Source organism: Mauremys reevesii, linkage group 12 (genome assembly GCF_016161935.1).
Source record: "Mauremys reevesii isolate NIE-2019 linkage group 12, ASM1616193v1, whole genome shotgun sequence".
Lineage (NCBI taxonomy): Eukaryota > Metazoa > Chordata > Testudines > Geoemydidae > Mauremys > Mauremys reevesii.
The window spans coordinates 38,556,502-38,583,899 of NC_052634.1; the positions used below are offsets into that span (position 1 = coordinate 38,556,502).

A 27,398-nucleotide genomic window follows, 5' to 3' on the forward strand; every position below is an offset into this window, starting at 1 on the left:
AAATGTGTCTTCATGTGCCTTTGTTTCATTGATGAAAACATAAACTAGACTCTTAGAGGATTGGAACTGATTTCAGCTGGGGGACATATTTGCTAGATTTTTATGCATTTGCACAGGAAAATGTTGAGTGTTTCCATTCATCCCTAGTCAGTGGAGCTCCTGAACATAATGGAAATGGATATGCAATTACTTTTTGTTGAAGGACCAGGCTTTTAAGGGGGCATTTGGATTTGAACCAAGGCCCGTTTGATCTGCAGTCAAACATTCTACCACTGAGCTATACCCCCTAACAATTACATTGGCAAGTCAGTGATCTCAAGGATCTTGAAACCTGAGAGTGGAGTTCGTTTCTTCCACACCAGTGTTGCTGTCTGTGCATCCCGGAGCTATAGGGTGATTGGGAAAGGCCCACAACTAGCTTGTCAGTATCAACAAAGGAGCAGCCGACATCAGGACCAATGAGACGTGCTGGTGGCCCATCAGGAAGAATCCACACTCCCAGAGACTTCTCGGCGAGGGCACGGTACACAATGGGGGCTACCTACCCGCCACATCCCAGCAAGGGTCTTTCTAGTCCCACTTCAGTGTTACCCAATTTCTAATAAGTCTTTGGCCCAGATTCCCTCCCTGAGCGGCACCATCACATACCTGGGCCCCCTGCTAGTGTTAAATCTGCCTTGAGCTGGGACCCAGCTTGGCAAAGAGCCTGCAGCCCCCTCTGTGCTGGGGAGTGAGAGCAGCCCTGGCACTGGGCAGGGCATCCCTGAGGGAATGAACCCAATGTGCCCGTGAGGCCCTGATCCAGAACCTCTGCCAGGCAGCTTGTGCTGCTCGGGCGTCTCTAGTCTCCGGCGAGGATTCAAAGCTTCTCTGCTCCAGGGGAACCCCTGGGGGAGGGGGGCAGGGCTCCTGCAGGATAAATCTTCCTGCTGGCAGAGCTCCGGTCCCCTCCTCATGGGCACAGGGCATTGCACACGGCACCCACCACATGCACACACCCCTTTGTGGGGAGAATCAGCTCTGGGATATTGGGGTCAAACCCTTCCCACCTCCTCCCTGCAAACCTTCTCCTGGCTTCAGTGAGGGAATGGGGGCGTGAGGGGCTAGTGCGGTAACAGCAGCAGCGTGGCCGTGGGGCTCGGCCGGTGGCTGGGGCCAGTCGCCTGAGCATGAACCCAGCCGACCCCAGGAGATGGACCCGGGTCACCAGCCCAACCCACCACGCGGCTGCTGCCGCTGCCCCATTAGTGCGTGAGCTCCCACAGACCACGCTGGGGAGAGCCCCCAGCTGCAGGGGAGACGCCCCTGAGTGCCTGGCAGGGCCCAGCTCCTGGCTGACCTGCACTGCTGGGGGCCAGGGGGCTGGGTGACAGGGGGGCGTTGGCTCTGGGGTGGGACTGTCACTTCCCCCCCTGCCAAGCCAACAGGATCACAGCAAACGAAACCAGCTCGGCCAGCAGGAGAAGAGTTCAGTCCAGGGCCTGGTGCATTCTGGGAGCAGGGGCGGTGCAGAGAAAGGGCAGATATGGGGCAGCTCTGAACACTCCGCGCAGAACTGCCTGTCCTGTCCCGCAGCCCCTGTTACAGGGGGCTTTTCGCCATAGTTGTAATCAGGCCAATAAATTGAAACAAACCCCTGTTAAATCATTGCTCAGCCCGAGTCCTTCACCCACATTCCTTAGGGCATTGGGTGTTTCATTTCCTGCCTCAATTTCACACAAAGACACAATTTCCTTTGCACAGATCCATGAACAGCAAAACCTCCCTGTGTCTCTGGTCTGAGCCAGGGCGTTCGATTCCAGTGAACCCTTCTCTCCTGCAAAGCGATGGTCAGACAGAGGGGACATGGCCACCTTCACCTCTGACAGTGAGATATTGGCTCGGCTCTTTCTTTCTGCTGCTGTTGTTAGTCCATGAAACATCAAGGGTGGAATGCAAGGCTCAGTTCATGCCCCAGAGAAATCCTGCCACCTGCTATTGGAACGATGTGCTGAGAGTTGAATGGGAAAGGGACTGTCTGAATTGTCAGAGTGGGGAATGAACAACAATCTACAGCAATGTCATTCACACAAACACACTCTCATCCTGCTACAGCCGGAGGAAATGGGCAGGAATTGTTGCTGTTCACCCAAGGAGACACTTACACTGATGCGCAGCCGTGAGTGTGCTGGGGAAGCTGGTCTGCGCAAACAATTTGAAGTGACAATTCAGTGAGAACAGAATCATCATGCAATGACACAGGTATACATCAAGTAGATGTGACCGAGTGGTTAAAGTGATGGACTAGAAATCCTTTGGGGTCTCACCGCACAGGTTCAAATCCTGCCAACTACACAAGTACTGCGCTGTTGTTACTATTACTGTAGACTTAGTGTCTGAGCATCCAGAGTACAAACTGGAACCAGATCTACTTTCACTCTCTCTACACTTAAATCGCTGCTGTGGCACTGCTATAGCACTATGGAGTAGATAGTGACTGGAGGGATTTTCCATCCATGTAATAGCTACATGGACAGAACAGTTCCTCCTTTTCTTTAGCACTATCTAACCAGGGCTTAGGTCACCTTAACTGTGTGTGTGTGGGGTGGGGTGCTTCACACCCTGAGAGACGTCGCTCTGCCAGTTCAGTGCCCAGCGTACACCAGCCCTTAGATCCCTCTTGGTATTTCAATGCAGGCACTGACCTGTGAGAAGAAAACATCAGCTCACAAACACAGAGACTGAATTCCCCACATTTAATCTCGCTGCACTTTCCAGAAAGTCACAAAATTCAATTCATTCTTGCTAGGACAGAGAAAAAATAAGTGACGCTAAGTTTTTGGCTTGATTAAATAAAAGTAAGTGTTTAATTAATATAGTAAAATATGTCCTGATTCTTCTAACTAACACCACAGCATGAAATAGGAACAGAGACAAAGCTTGTCAGTGATGACTAATTTCACAAATGATCTTCCCATTATTAATTTCCACGCTGCCCCATTTGAGGTCTGGGCATCGCCAGTGCCATTGCTCTGCATTCACCTTCCTTAGAATTGTTCTCGGACATTCGACGTCCTCTGCAGCATGAGGCTCGGGTCACTTGCTGGAGGATTCCCTGCACCATGAAGTCTTTAAGCCACGATTTGAGGACTTCAATAACTCAGACGTAGGTCAGGGGTTTGTTACAGGAGTGGATGGGTGAGATTCTGTGGCCTGCATTGTGCAGGAGGTCAGACTAGATGATCATAATGGTCCCTTCTGACCTTAAGTCTATGAATCTATGAATCTATTCCCAAATTTGGAAAATTGTGCAGTTCAGAATGTGAATAGTGATGTCGTCTCCTTCCTGCACCTGCTCTACATTGCTCCACAGCAGCTTCTCCACCTGCAGTGTCACCCCAGCACTGCAGTGCAGCCGCCCAGGGTTCAGCAGGGGCCCCTGGCAAGGACCGTGGGTGCAGCTAACAGCCCAGTGTGCCTGGCAGTGAGGCAGCTGTAAAAAAGCAAACCCCCGTTCTAGAAGTACAGAGACTGAATTCTCAACTTTAACATCATGACCCCTGTAGAAAGCCACACGTGTCAGTTGTATTTTCACAGGAGATGCAAAATCAAGTGACACCAATTTTTAAGTTGAGTAAATAAAGTTGAGGAGATAGTTATTAACCTCCCAAAAATACACTAAAGATCCCTCAACATACCACCTGAAGGTGAAATATGAACAGAGACAAACCTTGTCAGCAAAGGCTCATTTCCCAAACGATCCTCAAAATGTTACTAATTCCCACCCTCCTCCACAGGAGCTCTGTGCAGTGTAACTGTTCTGCAGGCAGCTTCCCATTCAATGCTGTTGTGGGACATTCCCAGGCCTGGAAATGTACCAACGACAGAATTTGAAGATCAAACCTGGCTCCCCGCAGCAGGCGGGATTTGAGTGTTTTGTCCCTGTCACTTAGTCTGTGTCAATAGTACAGATGCCATGGGCAGGACTCCAGGCTCTGCTTGAGGGATCCTGGCACAGGGGCTGGGGGGGAGAGAAAGGATGGTAGATTCTGACCTGTGCTCTGTACAGGAGGTAATAAGTGAAGGGGGCATTTTACTACTCCCTTCCTCAGTGTCCCCAGGGCTGCAATTCTACATTCCAGGGGCAAATGAGGTGGTGATGCCACTTGGTTAATGAAAACCAGTGCTCCAGGTGAGGCTTGAACTCACAACCTCAGCATAGCTCCTTCCAGCACTGCCCTATAAGTACTGTGCGCTAACCAATTGTGCCACTGGAGCACCTGTTAATTGTGATTCTCCAAGACCCCTAAGCTGATAAAGCCAAGGAGTGACCCCAAAACAGTCTCAGTGGAGTTGAGAGCAGGTAGCAACAAGTGTTGTACTCGGTGGTGTCGTGGAAAAATTGACCACGCCTTTGATTTTGGGTCAGACACACTGAGGCACTTTTATTATAGTACAAGCATGCATGCAGGAGAGGGTTAAAACTCCTCTGCCTGTTACAAATTTTACCAAGCTTATAAAGTTTAAAACCGCAAATTAGCATTTACTTAAAATACCCTTATTTGGGAGTATCAGTTGTGACATTTGCAAGCTACTTCAGTTTTTTCATACATGGTGTTTCCTTTTATTGTTTCTGGGCAGTTTTCGTTGGTAGTCTGCCTGCCTGTAAGACCCTCCTTTGCGGTTGCATTGGATAAGGCTCAGCATTCTAGCTGAGCTTCCTCAGTTCCCCTTTCTCTGGTTTCTTCATCACCCCTCATGCCCCTGATATAGACAGACAAGAATTGCAGAAGTTAACCTTTGTTCTATATAGCAATTGGGTTTTGCTAACAGACCTGGGCCTGAAAGGCAGGGGTTAGGATGCAGTTTGCTTCTGACCCTATGGGTGGGGGTCTGGATCTTAATTGTTAATAACGCCTTATTGTTTACCAAATTGCCCAATACAACTACTTCCAATAGAGTTGCACAGCAAGCCTGCGCCCACCTACGTGCGGCTACATTGTACAAGACTCTTTATTAATTTTCCATTGCTAATATGCTGTTATACTAGGCCATGTTTCACAATTATCAGTAGGCGTTGGTTCCCTTTTCTATAGGCCTCTTTAATTACGCCATATCATACTATTACAAATTTTCCACTTGGTCTATAGTAGCCTACTGTTACTTATGCTAAGCCAACTTAATGCTAGGCCTATTGCTTATGCCAAGCCAAGCCAACTCACTTGGGCCTGCGAGACAGAGTCTTGGGGTCTTGTGCATGGGTTATAAGGAGGGTTTAGAAAATCCCCAACAACCCTCCTTTTGATGCATTTTGCATCAACTTCCTCAATGTGAATATTAAAAAGGTTGGGAAGCAAGGGTTGTTATGTGGCCGTTATCTTCCCAACAAATATGATCATGGTCAATAACAATTTCTCCAGGGTTAAGCTTTCAGACGGACTGGAGTTGAGGGGTTCTAAGGACCATAATGTCCATAGATTACCTAGTTCTATCCAGAGACCCTGTCTTATTTTCATGGTACCGATTAAGAACCAGTTAGGGCCCTGGGGTGGTTTAACTGGTTCACCACCTTTTCTGTAGTTCCAAAAGCAAGCTCAGCTGTCATAATATAATAGATATTCTGGTTTCCCTTTATCCAAGTCTAGTTCCTCTTTCTGGGGCCCTGACCACATCTTCCTGCCCCCACATGCCCTTTGTACAGAAAAACCACTGTTCCATTTTGGGAACTTTCCACTGTGACTCCTTTTACCTTTTGACACACAGGAGCAACTTTCTATCACTCTTTCATCACTCTGTCCCCTCCTCTCTTTTCCTTATACACAGAGACAAGTTGAACCAAAGTTTAACACAGTCTGAAGACAAACTTATCCAAAGTCTAGGTCCAAGAGCCTAGTCAAAGTCTTAAGCCCACCGTATTTTCCCTCTTTTCCTGCTTATCCGTATACACATTCATCACTGCTCCTGACTTCCTTTCTTTCCAACTGTTGCCATAAAGTTCATTAACAATTATTAGCTTCATTCGCTCTTATGCATTAAATCTAGCAGGTTTAGGACTGGGCAAGTAATAATAAATGCATCCATTACAAAGGCAACAATAACATAAAAGCAATAACATTTCTATGGCAATAAAGCAATGGGGTTGGGATTACTAAATGGTTACAAAACACAAAACATCATATTTAGTACACAAAATAGAAATCCTATAGGCTATATTAAAAGCATTATTTTTTTTTTAATTTGATATATATTCTGAACTATGTGAATTTGCCATTGAAGTTCAGAAATTTTTTGTGCTACTGGTAAGACTGCAAACAAATTCTGGAACCAGTCAGGTACTAGGGTAGTCCAATTAAAGGGTATCTAAGCCTAAAGGGCTGGTTGTAAAATTTCTCTTTTAGGCCAATTTAATATATGTCTGTCTGCAGCAGTGGTGAGATCAAATGTATGTTTTGTAAATAGTGGTCTCTACAAGCACACAACTATCATTAGCTTAAAGAAGCAGGTGTCCTGTCAGGATAGTTTCTTGTTCTATATTCTTCTAACAAAACTGTGAGAACTTCTCCTGGCTTCAGTTTACATACACACTGAAGCTGTGGGGGTTCTAATGGGGAGAGCATCCATTGGTTACCTATCCCAATCCAAATATTGATATTTCAGGAGCACTAACTATGAATTGGCTAGGCATATCAGGTGGCTTAATTTCCCAAATGTCTTGGTGAATTACCCAATCTCATATGCATCCTTCCCACGGGCCTGGCAGGATTCGGTATGTGGAAGCTCACACTTTCTTTAACTGGTCCATATGCTTGGAAGGAGTACTGTGAATGCACACACTTTTGCCCAGAGAATTTCCAATTATGCTTCCATGACCACAGGTCAGATGGTACTCCTGAGATGTCTGTAAGGGCCGTGGGCCAAGCCTGGTGCTCAAGATCACTCTGAATGGCCATTAGCTGGTCACTCAGGAAATCCCAAACATGCCAGATCCCACTGCAATTCCTTTCCAGCATCAGTGATATTTAATACCACCTCTTAATACCTTTTGAGTCATAGAACTAAGGGCTGAAATAACGTGCAATCCACCCATTCCTGCCTACACCTGAGTTAACTGCGCCCCAGAAATAATACTGGGTATACTTTTCCAGTTGGTCCAATTTACCTTCAGGCTGTTGGGTTTCACAAATACTTGGACAAATAGCGGCAATTTGAAAGGGAGTTAACGGTAAAGTAAACCTGATAGTTCCTAACGTGGCATTAAGTATAATTTATTTGAATCCCTCTGGGTCTCTTTTCTATAGGGGCTATACCACAGCTATTGGTTATATACGTGGACAACTTCCTGCGATGCCTCTGGGTTTGTAGTACGAGAGGGAGAATACTGTAATAAGGTACAGGTGATGTTATCTGCTACAGGAATGGCCTCTAGGCAGGAAAACAGACAAGTTCTGTGGATATATGTTTGGTTATTTACCAAATAGGTAACCAAATAGCAAAGGGGACCCTTTCATGAGTATCATGGCAGATTCCAGAAACTTGCATTTAATCTACCTATCATAAACGCATCTATTTCAAAGATTGTTTCCTTACACAATTTGGCTAGTTTGTCTGCAAGTTCCCCTTTTCCCATTCCACTGCCCCTACACTCTGAGGGTGGTGAGCACAATGTAAATGCTGCTCAATGTGGAGAGTCTTACAGACTTGCTGCATGTCCTGACCCATAAAGTGGATACCTCGGTTACTGTTTATAGAAACAGGGAGACCGAATCATGAATAAAAATCCCTAAACAATTTCTTTGCTACTGTGATGGAGGCAGCCTCTGCACAAGGCAAGGCTCCAATCCATCCAGAGACTATACAGACACATATTCATATGAGCAACCGTTTGGCATGTTGATAAAGTCAATCCAGATATTCACAGACAGGCCCCACAGAGTGGGGTGAGCTGCCGGTTAGTCCGGACTGGCTTACCACTATTGTGTACTACTAGTGTCGTGACACCAGTGCAATCATCCCTCCTTTGCTCACGTGGGCCAAACCATGGGTCACATGAGCAAAGCAAGGCAACAAAGCCTTGGGCGCTACTGAGCGACCATCCAGCTGCTCCATCAGCCCCATCCCACCCTAAGTTCATTAAGGAGGAGAGTTTGAGGAACACTACAAGTTTCATTTTCAGGTAGTTTTGGCTAGCTTCCGCAAGCTATTCTTCGAGATTTCGTAGTCTTAATTCACTTAGCTGTCCGGCAGTGAGGCAGCAAGGGAGAGGTTGCTAGCACTATCACCTTGCTTGCTTGGAGGCTTTATTATGTCCTCAGGTGGAAAGGTTGTGTTCTTAGTAAGATTCAAAGGCTCAGTGGGTTTGTCAGCAGACAAAGGAAAAGTTGCCACATCTTTACCCTGTCCTTTACTCCTGTTGTCTAGAAGGAGCAACAACGCCAGAAGGAAAGATAGACCGCTCATCAGTTGGAGAGTCATTACAGTGAGAAACATGGGCAGGTAGTCAGTTCTCGGCACTTCACAGCAGTGTTGGTAATTAACAGGATTTGATAAGAGTCTTTCAGAATGAAGCCAGAGTAGTTTCTCACTGGTGGACTTCCATGTAGATTCAGCCTTCTAGTTTCAGCAAGCAGCAGAGCTATTGTATATAAAAAGACCTAACACATTTCATTAGTCTCTTGCAATAATTAAGCATTGTGTTATTTAACAAATGAATGTCCATCTGAGCCAAAGCCATCAGGGCACTGTCAATAGTTGCATTAGGTGTCCTGGTACAAATTTTAGAAAAGCTTAATCTGGCCTTTCAATTGGGAGTGGCCTTCAAAAGGCATGTGACCATACTAGATCTGTGAAGCTTCACATAACTTGTTACAATGTGTCCAGTATATTAAGTTCACAATCACTGTTGCTATTTGTTACCAAAACAGATTTAAAATCTCTTACCAAAATTTTATAACACATTACATTACCTTAAGAATCAAATATTAAATACCAAAATTAACACTAGTTTCTTTTTGTTTGTTTTTACAACCCCAAAACAACACCAATTTATTATAAAACAAAGATTGTACCCACCATACGTGTTTTTAACAAAATTGACTATCTTTTACAGTCAAATGATTTTTACTTATATAACCTCTTGCCTGGATTATTCACAGACAGTCTTATTGCTTAATTTCCTCCAATAACTACAGAGTTAATTTTTAACTTTCCTTCTTTTAACTTCCTCAAACTGCGGTTGCCTGCTTGTATGGGCCCGATCCTTTTTTCTTGCTAAAATTTTTCTTTTCATGGGCACAGGCATTGTTTCACTACCAATTTAGCAAGGAGGGCGGGCTTTGACTTAACCCCCATCTATCTATTTACATACACACATCACATTTTGATGCATATTATTTATTAATAACATTTTTATATGTCTAGACTTAATACAATCCTTCTCTGAGCCGGTGACAACCTCAGCACTGAAAACAACAGCATGAACAGCACAGTAAAATTCCTCTCTCGGTCTAGTTTGAGAGAGGGTTTACTACACTTTGGGAAGTGGTCCTGTTGGGTTTAGACAAATTTCAGCCAGTTGGGCAGCCCCAATGTGCCCAACCCGGTTGGCATGATCGGCTCACAATGCCCACAGGAGGGAGAGACTTTAACCAGCTGTTCCTGTTGCAACGAGGAAGGGCTGGGGTCAGTCTGCTCCTTCAGAGTGTCCTTCTGAAAACCTGCCAGGACCTCATTGTGAGCGGGATCAGACACATCCAGATACACACCATTTGGGGTACAACAGATTGCACAATTTAATTCACAAAGCAAATCTTTTGATATTTCTTCCCTCGGGGCCAGTGGAGGCCGGGCAACAGCTCCTGCCTACTTTCTAGGACCATAATATGAGTATATATACGTGGCAGGAGTGCCATTCTCTGGCATGGGAATCTACCTAGATTCCTTTTGCCCCCATTACGGATACTGGGCAGACAATTACAACCTAGCTGACAGGCATCCCCAAAGGGCTAACTATAAAACACTTAACAGACATGCTAGCACAGTGGACAAAACATACAACAAAACACATCACACCCCTTTGCCTCTCTCACCAGCAGTCAGGTGTAACGCTCAATTATTTCAGCATTCACTGGCACATCTACGGGCTGTTAGCTTCAATTACTGACAGCTAGTTTTACGGCCCCTCCACTGTCTGCCTATTGCTGACGGGAGCCTTGGCCAACCTTATTCTCTAGGACCACTCTGGGGTTACTCACTTCCCCAGGGTTCATAGCGACTTCTACCTCGGGGTTCTAACCCCAAACCTATAACCGACACAAAACAACCTTCACAATACAGGCATGGCGTTGACAAGGAGTGCACCCCTGAGGTGTACAATCCCGTCAAGGTCAAAACTTCCTTCAGGGAAATTGCAGTTTTGGATCATTTCTGGTATACCAATTCCATTTTTCTAAATATTTACACGTCGACGACCTATAATGTACGTGACATATAAGCAGCAGGCGTGCCTTGGGGTGGGACCGCAGGACTTTCGATCCTTTGGCCCCCATGCTCACCACAGCACACTTCACTCAAGCCAATCACACCAGGATGCTAACTCGGGGGTTACCACAGTTCTACACTAATGGCCCAACTCGGCCTGCCCTTTTTTCATGGCAGGAACACAAGGGAGCAGGTTCCCAGGCATTTTCCCTCTAGCAAACCTGCAGGAAGGCGGACAAGGGGGGGCGGGCTGACAGAACAACCTGTGGTCCCCGTGACATCTCTCTCCAGCCCTGGGCACCAGCCTGCAAGCCAACGGTGCTGCAGTAGCTTTGAGCTGACGGCACGGTTTCCTGGGGCTTCCTCCTCTCCGAGGAAGGGAAGGGAGCTTATGGTCTGGGGGAACAAAGAGGACTCTGTGGCCTTTACAAGGCAGTGCTCAAAGGGTGGTCACAGGGCCATGGGGATATGGAGGGGTAAGGGACACAGGATAGGGAACAACACAAGCACCCTGACTGGTTAGCCACTTACCAAAGCCTGCCAGTCAGGGAAGCTTTTCAATCTCTCTTCAAGCGGGTTGTGGAGCTTGCTTTCCACAACCAACAACACCGGCTGCTCGGCCTTAGACACACACACAGGCCGCACGGCCTCACACACACAGGCACGTTTCCTGGCACAGCTCGCCAGGGCGGAAACTACCCCTGGTCCCTCCCAACCTAGTGGCTCCGGGACGCCGAACGCCCAGCTCTAATAGGCGATCAGTTTTCTCCGGACCCAAAGAGCGTGGTCCGAGGCTGCCGGCACACCTCTTGCCTTGCCTTGAGACTGACTGTAGCTCAGCCTACAGATCAGCCTAACCTTGCCTTGCCTTGAGACTGACTGTAGCTCAGCCTACAGATCAGCCTAAATTCCCATTCCCTCCCAAACCCCAGCTCGAGTCTATTAAGGCCTTAGCAAGGGCCTCAGGTGCGTCTGACCATGTCCCAAGGTTGGATCCAGCTTATGACTTACCCCAGCCAGAGCCTACGGACCAGTTCTCCTCCAAGCCCCTAGCAGCAGAGATTTCAAAAGGTCTCTTACCTCTCAGATGGGCCCTGGGGTTGGAAGGGAACTGCCCGCGGTCCTCTGATCCAGGGATGTCATCTGTGGATCCCGGACGAGCCCCCAAATTGTCGTGGAAAAATTGACCACGCCTTTGATTTTGGGTCAGACACACTGAGGCACTTTTATTATAGTACAAGCATGCATGCAGGAGAGGGTTAAACTCCTCTGCCTGTTACAAATTTTACCAAGCTTATAAAGTTTAAAACCGCAAATTAGCATTTACTTAAAATACCCTTATTTGGGAGTATCAGTTGTGACATTTGCAAGCTACTTCAGTTTTTTTCATACATGGTGTTTCCTTTTATTGTTTCTGGGCAGTTTTCGTTGGTAGTCTGCCTGCCTGTAAGACCCTCCTTTGCGGTTGCATTGGATAAGGCTCAGCATTCTAGCTGAGCTTCCTCAGTTCCCCTTTCTCTGGTTTCTTCATCACCCCCCCCCCATGCCCCTGATATAGACAGACAAGAATTGCAGAAGTTAACCTTTGTTCTATATAGCAATTGGGTTTTGCTAACAGACCTGGGCCTGAAAGGCAGGGGTTAGGATGCAGTTTGCTTCTGACCCTATGGGTGGGGGTCTGGATCTTAATTGTTAATAACGCCTTATTGTTTACCAAATTGCCCAATACAACTACTTCCAATAGAGTTGCACAGCAAGCCCCCTCCCAACTACATGTGCGCCCACCTACGTGCGGCTACATTGTACAAGACTCTTTATTAATTTTCCATTGCTAATATGCTGTTATACTAGGCCATGTTTCACAATTATCAGTAGGCGTTGGTTCCCTTTTCTATAGGCCTCTTTAATTACGCCATATCATACTATTACAAATTTTCCACTTGGTCTATAGTAGCCTACTGTTACTTATGCTAAGCCAACTTAATGCTAGGCCTATTGCTTATGCCAAGCCAAGCCAACTCACTTGGGCCTGCGAGACAGAGTCTTGGGGTCTTGTGCATGGGTTATAAGGAGGGTTTAGAAAATCCCCAACAGTGGGGTGGATTCTTCTTAAGGGTTCCAGGCACATTTGACCCTTTTGTTCTTCCCTGTGTAATAACAGAGCTGGTTAAGACTCAATGGAGAGTCTTGCTGCAGACCAACAGATCTGAAGTCACTGATAACCAGCTCTAAGCATTAGTCCTGCTTTGGGACAGTGTCTCTCATGCAAGAAACTGCCCAATCTGCACTAGCAGTGAGGCTCCCTCACTAACAGCTGAAATCGGGGAGAGCTGTGTGAAGTGCAGGGACCCAGGGGTGCCTGAACAGGGGAGAACAACACCCCAGGGCTTTTAAAAATGGGAGGGCTCTGCCTTGCCACTTTGTAATGACCGTAAGGGCGGGGGAGGGGGGAGGGGCATAGAGCAGTGAGCGGGAAATGGGGTCTTGGGGGAAGAGGCAGCGTAGGAGTGGGTCCTCGGGGAGAAGGGGTGGGGCAGGGGTGTGGCGTTGAGTGGAAGGGATGGGGCTACTGTTCGGGCTCTGGTGGCTGCTACTTTTAGGGAGCCTGTTCCGCTCCTGGTGGGACCACAAGATGTCCCAGAGCAGAGAGGGTGGCCAGCAGAGCGGTGACAGGGTGGAACGGCAAGTGGCCGGCAATGTGGCCAGACAGCGGAGGGAGAAAGGGGCTTTCCCCCCAGGAGGTGAGAGGTGAACTCTGGGTTTTCACTGACCCAGGACAGCAGCTGTGGGTGAGGTGCAGTGAAGGGAGGGGCACATCCAAAGATCTTCTGGTGTCTGGATTTAGGAGCCCGAGGCAAAAGGCCACTGCCCAGCACACTGTGGGTGGGTGTTTTGCTCATAGTGTTGTGTTATGAATCCTGATTGTGGTGTTTTCCCAAGTTAATACAAGGTGATTTTCCTCCTTTAGTTTCTTTTCTACACTCAGTGTGTGTGAGTGGGGAAAGTATCGCCTCTTAGAGGCACCAGTGGCCAGGGTTAGTTTCCTCAGGTTACTGGGTGGGGGCTTAAGCAGATTGTGTGTTGTATTGTTGAAGAGGAGCCCCAAGCACCCTGACGTTTTTGCTGCCTGCAGGGAATGGAGACAAAGCAGGGGATGCGGGACTCAGGGCAGGACCCGTGGATCTGGTGGAGCAGGACCACAGTGGATGGAGGAGGAGAGAGAGTCCTGCGAGAGAAAGCCACTGGTGGGAAGCAATAATTGCAGAGTGCAAACCAGCCAAAAGTCACAGAGGTTGAGAAAGTAAAGTAGCTGCAGGTTCCATGGTGTAATGGGCAGCACTCAGGACTTTGAATCCTGGAATCTGAGTTCACATCTCAGTGGGACCTCCTTGGGGTATGTTAGTTTCCTCTGGTGTTTGGTGTCGGGGGGATTTCAATTGTTGCAAATGTCAGGGGAGGCCACCCCTCCCTTTACTCGGTGCGCTTGCTCAAATCAGCCAGCTGCAGCCTTATCTCCTGGAACTTAGCCAGCTGTTGCTTGATCCGGTCGTACAGTCACACACTGACTGGCTCCCCTGCCTGGATGCTCTTGTGGAAATTCCACAGATGATGCTGCAGGACTTGGCACTGTTGGTTTCTTTAATGTTGCGGGGTTACCCTGACCACCAGAGCAAAGCTGCCAACTCCTCCTCACTGACTCCCACCAATCCCCTGGTAACCACAGAACCTCTGATGCTTTCCTGTTCTGCCAACACCTCCAGGCCTCGCCCCTGCTCCTTTATCTTGCAAGCTCTGGATGTTCAGCTTCCAATATCCTCTGCCGTGGGTCAGGGAATTGCCCACATTGAGCACACGGTGAGAGCTGCGTGATCCGAACACTCCGTAGGCACCACCCTGCACTGGGCTGTCGACGTGCTCTCCTTCACGGAAATCCGGTCAGTGTGACTCCTGGCCTGTCCCGCAGAAAGGTGTATCCCCTCTGCGGCTGGTGTGAGCTCGGGTCAGAGGAATAGGAGGCTACCACCCGCCCTCCACTGGTTCCACTGTGGAGAAACACGTCCTCTAAGCCAACCTCGCTACAGACCTGCACCAGGTAGTGCTCATCATAGAAGAGTTTCCTCTGACGGTTGGGAAAACATTCCTGCCTCACTCCCTCCTTTGGCAAGTCTCACAGAGGAGCCGGCCTCTGCAGGCCAACCTCCAAGGGCAGAGGAGGCCAAGCCACAAGCATTCAAAAGGTGATTGGCGTAACTCCTCTAGCTTCCCAGGCTGACGCCAAGGTACTTTGTCCACTGATATCACCACCATCCATCATGCAGGGGTTGGGGTTATCCCAGGGACAGGCCAGTGGCAGAAGGAGGAGCGCCTTGCTGGACAGCATGGGGAGCTGGGAAAAGGAAACCAGCATGTTTCTGCCTGGTTTTGGGCTGAGGCCCTTTTGCATGTCAGGTTACCGTGAGAACCACTACACTACAGAAACTCCATCACAGTGCACTGCCCTGCCCTGCCCTCAAATTCCATGCACTTAGGTGGTGCTCACCCTGGCACACACCGAGGGGCGAACCTGAGAACATGGCCGCAGCTCTTCAATGGGTCAGCTGGAAGAGCAGAGGACTGGAGCCAGGGCTCAGGAAGTCATCCTTACATCACCCTTGTGACTCCAGCTTGAGGGAGAGCTGCTTTTTCTTCCCTTGCTAAGGAAGAGCAAGAGAAGAAAGAACTGTCAGGTGGGCCAACTGGGTGCAGAAGCCAATGCTGCCTTTTCCTGCTGTTAAGCCTGAAATGAGGGACTTGCATTGGGTAAAGAAACTGCTGTGTTTCCAGGAAACAGCCCACTGTTGCAGAAAGAGGGATGATAAAGTCTGCTGAAGCCTGGGATTGAACCAGGGACCTTTAGGTCTTCAGTCTAATGCTCTCCCAACTGAGCTACTTCAGCACCTGCAGGAGGCCTTTTCGGGCTGCTGCTTCTCACCTTGAAGCTTATTCTCAATAAACCATCTCTCCAGTCAATAATGGCCAATGCAAGACGGACATCGCTGATATTTTAGCACTCGGAAATGTCATTAACTAGTCTTTGGATCTCCCAAATGCTGTGCTTCAGTTCATGGGGGAAAGGTGAGAGAAGCGACCTTTGAACAAAAGGCCTGGGGTTAACATCCTAACGCTGTCTCCGACTGTAACACTATTTAATACCGGCCCACCCTGTGCTGGTGACAGTTCCATTACTAGATGTTAGTACATTTTAGTTACTGTTAAAATTAAAAGTTTCTATATGCTTAAAGGAAATGATTTTTTTATTTGCTTATATATGGCATGAATAAATACAGATTTACACATCCTAGCATGAACATTTATTGTCTTATATGACAGAGAAAATCATGCATCCAAACTGTGCATCAAAATCATGAAATGAGCTACAAATGCAACCAAAAATAAGGTATTCAATGGTTTAACATATGGAGCAGGGGTGGGGGGGCACCGAAGACACGTCTTGCATGGGACGCCACTTGGTCTAGGGGAGACCCTGTCAGGGAGAGCAGGAGTTAGTCTCAGACGCCTATTTCCAGGCTGTTATCTGTGGGCACCTGCTCTGGGGAGGGATCGTGGCTGCCCAGACTCAGGGCTGGAAAAGACCCCGGACTGAGGGGGTGGCTGCAGGGTTTGCAGCGCTCTGATGTCTCAGACAATGTGTCTCTCCCAAAGCCTCAGATCTGCGTCCCTCAAAGGCTCCTGCGCTGCCTCCGCTCCTCTCACAGTCTATAGCAAGGAGCAGCAGCAAGGGTCAGGGATGAGCCATAGGCACTAGGTGGGGGGCAGAGGCTTCAGGACTAAACCCAGCCCCCAGAGCAGAGGGGGTATGAGGCTTTTTCTCTCTCCTTAGCCACGTGCTATGGCTCCGAGAGCTCTGTGAAATGTCTCCCCGCCCACAGCCTGGGGAAGGGGAAGGAGTCTCAGGTTCTAGCGTGATTTGAATGAGGATCACTGGACCCTAGAACCATTCACTGCCCTTTCCCGGAGAAACCTGTGATGCACAGAACGGGGCTGAGATAAATGCTGACAGGAGCCAGGAATTGCTCCCCTGGAATAGCAGCAGGATTGGGCAGCTGGAAATCTCACCAAAAGAGCTGAAGCCTTGATGGGTCAGACACAAATGCCCCAGGTACTGCATGGGAGGTTTAGGTTTGTTACTGGACAAGAGCAGTGAGAGTCTTATTGTCTCAACATTTCAGTAGAAAAATTCAGACCCAAACTGTGTGTGGTGGGGAGGTCGATAGCGGTTTCTTTGGGTGTGATTATTTTGTTTTCTCATTCTCATTGTAAAAGCCTTTGATGATTTTGATGGGAACAATGTTTGCACAAGGCCAAGGAAAAGTAAGAAAAGTTAAAAATCGACATTGGGGTGAGGGGGTCTCTGTGGGCCAGGGCAGGGGTGGAGATTTTCATGGGGAGGGGTTAAGGGATAAATGAGAGGCTTTTGCGGGAACACAGGGGGATGTTTTGCAGCTTATTTTTTCCAAAGGGAAACCTTCCCACTTTCCCTGTGCTGTTGCCCAGCTCAGACCCCACTGACACCCCTGTGATGAAGTGGAGATTTTCTGAACATTTTGTATGCATATTGTGTATTCCTCAGTTTCCCCTATTTGTTGCAAGATTATCTAGGTCAGAGGTCCAAAATGTGGGGTGAATCCTGCCAGGTGGAATGGAGTAACATTCAGGGGAATGCAACTGGGGCCCAGGCAGGCCCCCCACAGGGGGTGGGGAGGGAGAGCCACCCAGCTCCGTCGTGGCCCCAGGGCTGCCCAGAGGATTCAGGGGGCCTGGGGCAGGGCCGGGTCTTCAGCGGCGGGTCCCGCTCGGAGGGAAGGACCTGCCAACAAATTGCTGCAGAAGAATGAAGTGGTGGCAGTAGAGCAGCCTAATCACTGCCAATCGCGGCTTTTTTTCCTTTTCCGGCCACTTGTGGTGCTTGTACTCACCGCCAAAGTGCCGCCAAAACCCAGAGCGACTCGCGGGGCCCCTGTGGGGCCCGGGGCAAATTGCCTCACTTCCCCCGCCTCTGGGCAGCCCTGCCTGGCCCCAGCCCCAGCTGCTGGCCCTGGCTGAAGGCAGTGCTCCCAGGGCTCCACTCCCAGCCCTTCTCCTGGGGCTACACTGCCGGTCTCACCCCTCACCCCCAGCTCTGGCCCCTACCTCAGCCCCCTGACCCCTGTCTGCATCCCTTCGCCTGTAGCAGTGGCCCTATTCACAGCCGTGGCTCATGGGGGGCATGGACAGGGGTAAGGGGGGGCGTGACCCTCAAAAGTTTTGGGACAACTGATCTCGGTGCTGGGACAAGGGTGTTTACTCTGCAGAGACCCCCAAAGGGCAGGTGTGGCTGCTGTCCAGCTGCCTGGGCCCCGACAATGGCCACAAATTCTGTCTCCTAGCAACCGCTGGCAGGCGCACCTGCTGCAAGACACCAGCTGGCTGGGATGAGTCGGAGAACAAAGAACGAGGTGGAGGCCAGGTGAGCAGGTTGCCAGGGAAACAGAACAAAGGACAGACGAGGGGAAAGGGCCTGGCTGAGTTGGGCTGTTGGAAGCAAGGAGTCTGCTGGGTTGGGGACTCGACGGGAGAGCCCAGGCTCTGAGTTCGGGGTCCCCCCCAAGATGGACGTTGCTGAATCTTCCTGCTTCCTGTGCGAACACAGAACTTTCCCCGGCTGGATTCCAGACCACTAATAAACCTTCTGTTTTACAGCGCTGGCTGAGAGTCCCTGGTGATTGTGTGTTGGGGTGCAGGACTCCTTTGTGGGAGGGGGTGAGGCTTTCCCGGTGTCCTGCTAAGGTGACTCACTACAGGAAGCTCCTGGCATGGAACAGGGGCTGAAAGGTCCAAGGTCAGTCCCAGGACGTGCTGAGGGCAAGGAGGTTTCCCCAGTGACAGCGTCCCTGGGTGGTGTCACACTGATGAGGGCTCTGCCTGGGTTTGGTTCAGAGCTGTCCCAGAGCACGGAGCCTGGGTCAGGCCCCAGCATGTGACCTGCAGGCTCCACTCTGGCAAAGCTCCATGTCCCTGGGCTTTGGCATCACTAGCCCCTGCTTGGTGACTAGGGGTCAGTTTAGGGAGTGATTCCCAAAATGTGGGACATGCCTCCTAGGGGCACAGAGGAATGTTCATGGGGGCACCTCAGGGCTGAGCCAGCCCCATGGAGGGCACGGAGGAGCCCCACTCAGCCCCACTCTGTCCCAGTTCTTCACTCACCCTGCCCTCAGCCTGAGCCTGAGCCCTGGCCCAGCCGTGACCCCCTTCCCTGTGTCTGCACCCCTCTCCCCAGCAAGCCACAGCCCCACTCCCAGCCCTGGTTCTCGACCGTGGCTTCTGGGGGGCCTTGGCCATGGCTAAGAGGGCACAGTGTGAAAAGTTTGGGGACCACTGGTTTAGGTGACGTCCTCAATTGCTTCTATGCAGTCCAATAAAAGCTATTCCTCACCCACCTACCCTCCATCAGGACCGACTAGGTATGTTCTGCTGCCCTTCACTCCTGCAGGAAGGATAATAACATTTCATTCCACTCAATCCTAAAGTGATTTGTAACCCGCCACCAGCCAAAACTGGTCATTTTGGGAAAGCGGCCCCATCATGCTGCATAGCTAGGCAGAGTAGGTGTGTCTGTGCAAACACGGTCTGTTCCTGAAGTCTTTCCCCCAGCTCCTCACTAGATGTGAGGGGGGAGCTCATTCAGCCCCTGCGTCCACTTAGTGTTTCAAAACTCCTTATTGTCCCTATCTCCGCTGGCCTTAGATTTCTCCTTCTGTCTATCTTTTAGCAGTTCTGATGAGGTGGCCGAGTGGTTAAGGTGATGGACTGCTAATCCATTGTGCTCTGCACGCATGGGTTCGAATCCCATCGTCATCGGACACATTTAGTCTTCATCCCTCCTTTATAGACAACCATCTCCCCCATTGGTACAATAACAAACCCAACAATGTTGCTCTTGCAAACAAAAACCTTCTCAGGAACTCACAACTCCCTTGCTTTAAATTAAATGTCTAAATCCCAGATTTCTTTAAAAAAAAAGAATTCTCTAGTCCTGTATTTCTTAGTTTTTAATCTCAAAAGGGAACATCCTCATCATCTCCCCCAAACACCCTGGAACCTGCTGAAATAATTAAAATACCCCCATCCTGAGCAAGGCCAGAACAGTGAACCAGAGCTAGTGTCTAGGCCAAGCTGTTCTGAAGGAGGCAACTCAAACATTTTCTCCCTGCTTCCCTTGGCAAGGTCTGACTGAGAAAACAAAATCCCCCAGACTGAAAATTTTCTGCTGAAACACCCATACTCGTCTGTTTGGGGACTTTGATATGAATGTATTATTATTATTATTATTATTCTCTTCTGATTTATCTCAGTTCAGTGTTTGTCCTCCGGATGTGTTTACAGATATTGAGTTGTGGGGGAGAGAGGCCAATTCATAATGTCTCTACCCCCCTTTCATAGTGTCTTCCAACTTGCTAGGAAGCTCCTTTGCTATGATGTGAGTCAAGCAGTGTCCATTGTCTCTGCGCTATCTCGGAGAAGTCTGCATTGTACACGGTTCCTGGGATAGTCCTTGGGAGTGTGAATCCCTTCAATGGGCCAGCAGCGAGTCCGGCTCCTCCCTTGTCGCACCTGAAAGTCTGGTGGGGGGCATTTCCCCACCTCATAACATATCTCAGTAACACACACAGAGCAAAACTTCATAACTTCCCAACCAATGTGAGCACACACAATCCAACACGATATTAATGTACAACAGATCAAGACTTTTGAAATGATACCTCACAAGGCAGACTTTGTACAAACCGTGTCATCACAATATGAGAGTGGTGAATATGGGGCTTCCAAGGTGCTGCTTTGAGCACAGCATGCCACACCTGGGCTTACATTGCAATGGAGACATACCTTTAGAACCCATCTCTCCTGGGATAAAGATGGCAGCAGGGCTGGCCTGGGTCATCTGACTTGGGCTCATGGAGCTAAAGCTGAGGGACTAAAACTGTGGTGCAGATATTTGTGTTCACACTGAAGCCTGGGTGATCTCCAGGTCCTGCAGACATCAAATGATGAAGAATTCTGCACACAGAGAGGACCCTGCTAGTGAAAAATGCCTTTGGAAAAGCCCCTTCTGTCACCAGCTGTGGTCGTACAGTGCTCAGTGCTCTGCGTTGTGGCCTCAAGAGCCATGGATGCAAGTTGAGTTACGATGACCTTTTCCTTGTCCACGTTTCTTAAGTGCCTCCTTCCGACACTTGTCAGAAAAAACGACCCATTTCTTTTGGAAGCATCTGCACTGCAAGGCAGAGGCATCTTCTCTGTTTCCTCAAAAGATTGACCAAAAGGTGGGAAGAGCAAACACATTTGTTAAGGCACCACTGGGTGCTGCATCCCTAACCTCCACTTTACCTGGCAGGTGCCTGGCCCAGCTTAGCCACGGTGCTGCTCTCTGGAACTTTTCTCCCAGCTGCTCCATTTCTCATCACTGACAATCAAAAGGAAGGTGACATGACCTCTGTGTGTGGACATCCCCAGCGAATCACAAGGACGTGTGGCAAGCTCTCGTATTGCAGCAATTGCAGTCGAAGCAACCGCCATGCTAATGCCAGTCACAGCAGCCTTTTCATCAGCTCCAGGCTTGTGATTTGATTCTTTCCAATGCCTCTCTCCAAAGAAGCCTTTTCCTTAGCAAGCAATTACTTGGATACCAAGGGAGGTCTCTTCTGTTTCCTAGAAAGACACAGGAAAATGTGAGCAGAGAAGATGAAAGCTATACAACAAGGCACCACTGGGAATTGAACCCAGGATCTCCTGTTTACTAGACAAGTGCTTTAGCCAGCTAAACTATGGTGCCTGCCTCACAAAAGTGTTTACAACTGTTCCATTTGATGGCCCAGGACAACACCTGCAAATTCCAAAGTACAGACATTCCCATTTCCCTCAAGACTTGCAGACCTTGAGGTGCCTGGCTCTCTGTGCACAGCAAGCCACAGCTGAGTTGACAGAGGGCTTCTAACATGTGCTCCTCCCACCAACCACTGTGATCATATAGTGGTTAGTGATCTGTGTTTCAGTCGCAGCAACCTCGGCTCAGTTCTGAGTCATGGTAACCTTTCCTTCAGCTCTAGATTTCTCATTTGCTGCTTTCCAAGTGTGGTGGGGTGGCTGCCCCAAACAAGCAGAAGAAAGATTAAGGCAGTTTTGCAGAGGCTGTGCAGAACCCAGCGTATCAGGAAAGGGCTTATTGGGAGAGCCAATCAGGAGAAGGCTTGCTGGAGCAGCCCATATATAAAGGGCTGCTCAGCACAGCAAGAGTCAGTCACCTTGGAATTTGAGGAAGGAGGATTGGCTGCCCTGAAGGAAGGGCACCATGATCAGAGTAGTGCTGGGTGGGTAAGGGGAGCATGAGTGACCTCCTGGCCGACTACTGCCAGACTGAGGCCCTGATACAAAGGCGGAGGAAGGTGCTAGGTCTGTGGGGAAGTGGTCCAGAGAAACAGATGGCGGGGGTTGGAGGTGCACCTTTTGCCTCAGTCGCTGCTGACACAGGTGGCTACACCCTGGACTGCAGCTGGCCACTGAGGCAAGTGTCTGGGCAGAGGACAGCTGCCCCCTGGAAGGAGGGAGACAACTGAGTGGGGCACAGCCAGAGGGCTGTGTCCATAAGAGGACTTTGAAGTCCTGAGAGCGACATGGGTCCTAATGATAGAACAGATGGCAGCCAGACGCCACTAGATGAAGGCGCACCAGGGGACCAGAGCTAATTGCCAGGACGGCCAACAGAAGGCACTGCAGTGAGGCATGCCCCATGGCACCAAGACTTAGCCGCAAGGAAGGCTCTCTCTGTCTTGAACTACTACTTAGAAGGATTCTGCTGACAGGTCTTTTCTTTTATGAAAAGAGATACAAAAAAGGAGCCAACAGAGACATTAGGTTCAGCAAGGAAGAACTGGCAGGCCAAGCCAGGATTTCCTGGTTACTAGGAAGGCTCTTCAGCCAGCTCTTCCCAAAGACCACTATCCAGAGGCCTTTTAACAGCCACTGCAGATGTTCATCGACAAAGAGATGCCAAAATAGAGTTCTCCACTGCCTGCAGCCATCACACTACCAGGAGTTATGTGCACAGAGAGGCCCCTGCTGGTGGAAAAGGGCTTTGGTAGAGACTCTTCTGACACCAGCCATGGTCATATAGCATTTAGCACTCTGTGTTGTGGCTTCAGCATCCACAGATGCAAGTTCAGTTAGGGGATGTTTTCTTGTCTCCACATTTGTCTAATGGCTCCTTTCAACACTTGTCACCAAAAAGACCTGTTTCTTTTGCAAGCAATGTACAGCTAGGCAGAGGCAATCTTCTCCATTTCCTCAAAAGATCACCAAGCTGCGGGGAGAGGAGACGCATTCAGCCAGGCACCACTGGGTGCTGCATGCTGAATCTCCTCTTTATTCAGCAGGTGTCTGTGAAGGACATAATCTACACAGTGTAGAGGTCAAGAATAGGAGTTTATTACACACAGCGCTGGCGGAGTGTCACCTTGCGTATTAGGCTCATAGACACTGTCAGTCAATTGATTACAATAGAATATATAGATTTTCCACGGGTGGGGGAAAGTGACGAGATAGGCAGTTCCACACCCCAGGATAAGTTCTGCACCAAGACAAGATAGCACAGTAGCCAATGGTTAACAGGTTACATAATGTCTCCACCCATGGTCTCAAGTTAGCAAGTTAACATTTAATGAATAATTTGATAAAATGTGAGTAGTATAAAATATCTATGTTGAATTCTGATTTGAGGTCCATAGGAAAGGAGCAACTCTTTTGATTGTCCAACAGGTACATTCCTAGGGGTTAAAGCAAAGAACCAGTGAAAGCATATGGCAATAAAGATTGTTTTCTGTGTGTCTAAAGGCAAGGCATTGGTCTCTTGGGAGGGAAGTGGAAAGATGCCATATCTTATACTGACATGTGCCTACTTCTCATAAACTCAAGATTGGATCTGTGGGAAGAACGTCTCTCTACGGAAGAGATTAACAGAAAAGGAAAAGGGATTCTTTGCTCAATTTGCAACTCTGAATAAGACACAATTATTTACTTCTTAGCTCCAACACCTGGCAATTTGCTGACCAGGCCTATCTTAGCAAGCAAGGCTTTCTGTTTACCCCAGCTTTCTCTTAGCTGATCACTATTTGCTAGGCCTCTGGTCCCTTGACCATACTCTGGACTTTGGCTCTGGAAAAGAGCTGGCACAATCCATAGATCAGGTTGTTATATAAACTGCACATGGATTTGAACCCTTCACATCCAGTAATGGCAAAGTCCTTGGTTCCGGCTTGTAGCAGTGATGGAATAAACTGCAGGTTGAAATCAAGTCTCTGGAGTCCATCCACACCTGGGATGGGTCATTCAGTCCTTTGTACAGAGCTTCAGTTTGTAGCAAAGTCCCTTCAGAGGTATGGAGCAGGATTGAAGACAAGATGGAGATGAGGCATCAGCCTTTTATAGTCTCTTGCCATGTGGTTTTTGCTTTCTTTGTCCCAAGGACACTCTATCCAGCACGTGGCATAGAAAAACTTTAAAGTTCTGTCCATAGGGCAGATCCCTGCATACCTTGCTGAGTCACAAAGCATATCTGACTTCTCTCAGTGGGCCAGTTGTATAGCTGATGGTCCTTAATGATCCATCAAGCAGGCTAGGCAGAATTGACACCAATTTGTCTGGCTGGAGTATTCCCCGGAAGCAGAGCACAAGTTTGAAATACGGGCAGCATAGAGCCAATATTCATAACGTCAACTACAAAAATGATACACATCCAGAGATAGCATAATTCTAATCAGCCAATCATAACCTCTCCATAGACCCCTTACACGACAATCTTTCTATAATATTGGCTGCAAATATAGAACAGTGGTCGCAACGGTGAGCTATACAGTTACAGATTATGTCAATAACGTCACAGGAGATAACACGGCATCAGTGAGACTGATACTGGAATACTGCCTCCAGTTTTGGTGTCCTCATTTGAAAAAGATGTTGTGAAATTGGAGCTGGGTCAGCAAAGAGCCACCAAATGTTGTGAGGGCTGGAGAAAAATGCCTTCTAGGGAGCTATTGAACAAGCTCAACCTGTTTAGCTTATCAAAAGAAGATTGAAAGGTGACTTCATTGAAGTGTTGAAGGGCCTTACTGGAGAGAAAAGATTGGCTATTAAAGGGCTCTTTAATGTAGCAGAGAAAAGCATAACAAGCCCCAATGGCTGGACGGTGAAAAGAGACAAATTCATATTACAACTAAGGCACAAATATTCAACAGCAAAGATGATTCACCACAGGAACAAGCTACCAAGGAAAGTGGTGGATTCACAATCTTCTGATGTCATTTAATGAAGACTAGATGCCTTTCTGGAATGTGTTTACCCAAAAAGTAGCTATTGTGTCATACAGGAGGCCTGTGATATGCAGGGGGTCAGATTAGATGCTCTAATGGTCTCTTCTGGCCATAAAGTCGACAAATTTCTGAAAACTGAGTGTAGTATTGGGAGCAGCGGCTGATGTTTTACTGTCTAGCCGGCTTGCTTCCTAGAACGAACACTCCTTGAGTGGGGTGATCCACAGGGAGTAGCTCAAACCTCCAAAGTCCCTGGGCAGGGGCAGGACATTAGCACAGCAAGGGAGGGGTGTGGCAGTGACATCACAAAGACTTTTTGCAGGACCTCAGACTATTGGTCAAAGGTGGTGGGGAGGTGGTGACCTCACAGAGAGATGCTGACATCAGCCAGGCAGGACAGGGGTGAGGGGCCAGGGACACCTCAGAGGAGACCCCTGTGGCTTTGCTTCAGCAAGTCTCCTTTTCCAGGTCTCTCTTTGAGGACTGAGAGTATTCGGGTTCACATATGTGAGCGCCAGGAGGAACCTCTTTTGAGTTTTCTCCTTCCCTTTTCCTGATTTTACTAGAAAACAACCATCCCTGTTTAGAAGGTAAGAGCCTCCTTGAGGTTTGAAACCTGTTCAGTCTGATCCATCTGGTGACCGTTGAATTCTAGGCATGGAAAACACGAGCTTAAGGAGGCAGAATTTTATTCTGCACCTGGGATTTTGTCCCTTAGAATCACTGTGGTCATTAGGGTTTGTCCTTTTTGTTTCACCTTTTCCTCCCTCCTTTCTCTTTGTCTCTTGCTTCTTTTGTCCTTTCATCTGTTCTCCTCCCAACACCAGGAGCTGTGTGTGTGTGTGTGTGTGTGTGTGTTGCGGGGGAGTGCTCTGCAGCTCCCACTGTGGGAGATCCACCCAAAAATGTGGGTCTGAAATAGTGCTCGGGCAGTGATCCTCACCGGTGACCTGGGCCATCCTTTGGGCTCTCTGGTGAGAACCCTCAGCTTCTCGTCCTCAGTCTCTACCCTGATTGGCTGAGCAGGGGGTTATTGACAGGGAGGAGACTCACGTCCTTGTTGTTCTCTTTGAAGACCAAGGAAATAAGTCAGAACCAGTTCTATGTTTGATGAATTTTGCTGCTTCTCTGCATTAATGGTCTCTGAGCAGTTCATGATTCTCTCTAACATTGCAGTTCTCCTCAAATACTTGCTGAATAATTACTGTGCACTGTTGTTGGTGTGGAGCTCATCTGAGAGCACTTTACTCAGGTCATTCAATGTAGGAAATTCAAGATCCGATGGTTAGTTTGAAAATCAGGGCTCTTGGGTCCTATTCCCAACTCTGCCACTGCCTGCCTGTGTGACCTAAAACAGGTAAATTCTCCTTTCTCAGCCTTAGCTGCTCCCTCTTTCAAATTGGGATAATAATGATCCACTCCTACCTACCTCAACACACTCACTCTTCCCCAACATACACGTTATCTCTCCCCCCCCCACACACAGTCTCCACACTGCAGTTGAAAGGCAGCTGGCAATCTAGTAAGATGCCCATTGAGCAATGGCTTAGGGAAACCGGCTGGCATTAGACTTGTTGGGGCCTGAGGCTGAAGTCAAAAGTCTGAGCCCCGCCACCCAGGGCTGAATCCCTCAAGCTCTGGTTTTGCCCTTCCCCCACTTGGGCGGAGCTCAGGCTTTGGCTCCCCCCTGCCCTGTGTGGGAGGGGCTTGGTCCTCTTCCAGGGCCATGCAGTAAGTTTTTTTGGCAGAAGGTGGTTGCAGTGAAAAGAAGTTTGAGAAAACCTGGCATAGAGCATCTCCATTACTGAGCTGCAGCAGCAATGTTGCGGGGGAGTTTGAAATGTTGACGTGTCTTTAGCCTCTGAACACATCTAGACTTGGCTCCCTGTGGCACCCTGGGTGATCAGACACTGAAAGTACAGCCATGGAGACACCACACAGCCTAGCTGGCAAGAATCAAACTGCCACAGAAAGACACCTCTGGTTTCCTAGCCCAGCTCCCTAAGCCCTCAGCCACAATCACTTAACACAGAGGATTTTCTACACTCTGGTTCTGTTCTCACTGAAGGGTCATTTCCAATGGTTTGCTCAGATCAGCTTCCCCAGCACACTCACTGCTGTGCAGCTCTGTACGTGTGGCCATGGCTGAGCAGCAAGAATTCCTGCCCATTTCCCCAGTGGCTGGAGCATGGCTAGAGTGTGTCTGTGGTTAATGATGTTGCTGTAGATTGTTCATTTCCTGCCTTGGCAATTCAGACAGTCCCTTTTCCCAACATATCTCCAGCACATCAGTAATTCCAATAACGGGCAGGTTTTCTCTGGGGCACTGAGATTTTTCAGGGAGTTGGTGGCTCCTTTCTTTCCTCACCCTGGAGTAAACTCAGCTTTTTATTCTGTGGTTCATGTTTTATGGAATAACAGCAGCAGCTTGAAGAAAGAGAAGAGTGAATATCTCACTGTCAGGGCTGAAGGTGGTCACGTCCTCTCTGTCTGACCATCGCCACTGCAGGAGAGAAGGTTTCAATGGATTCAATGCCCTGGCTC

At 48.7% G+C, this 27,398-nt stretch overlaps 5 non-coding genes across 5 annotated transcripts; 1 reads left to right on the forward strand and 4 right to left on the reverse strand.

Annotated features, from left to right (window-relative positions):
* Positions 1–215: 215 nt before the first annotated feature.
* Positions 216–287, reverse strand: TRNAC-GCA. Its single transcript has one exon. It is a non-coding gene; the product is annotated as a tRNA-Cys (tRNA).
* Positions 288–4,163: 3,876 nt separating this feature from the next.
* Positions 4,164–4,257, reverse strand: TRNAI-UAU. The gene is made up of 2 exons: positions 4,220–4,257; positions 4,164–4,199 (listed from the first exon to the last, which is right to left on the reverse strand). It is a non-coding gene; the product is annotated as a tRNA-Ile (tRNA).
* An 11,061-nt stretch (positions 4,258–15,318) lies between these two features.
* TRNAF-GAA lies at positions 15,319–15,391 on the reverse strand. The gene has a single exon. It is a non-coding gene; the product is annotated as a tRNA-Phe (tRNA).
* Positions 15,392–19,271: 3,880 nt separating this feature from the next.
* TRNAS-GCU lies at positions 19,272–19,353 on the forward strand. Its single transcript has one exon. It is a non-coding gene; the product is annotated as a tRNA-Ser (tRNA).
* Positions 19,354–21,251: 1,898 nt separating this feature from the next.
* On the reverse strand, positions 21,252–21,325 carry TRNAT-AGU. The gene has a single exon. It is a non-coding gene; the product is annotated as a tRNA-Thr (tRNA).
* Between the last annotated feature and the right edge of the window lie 6,073 nt (positions 21,326–27,398).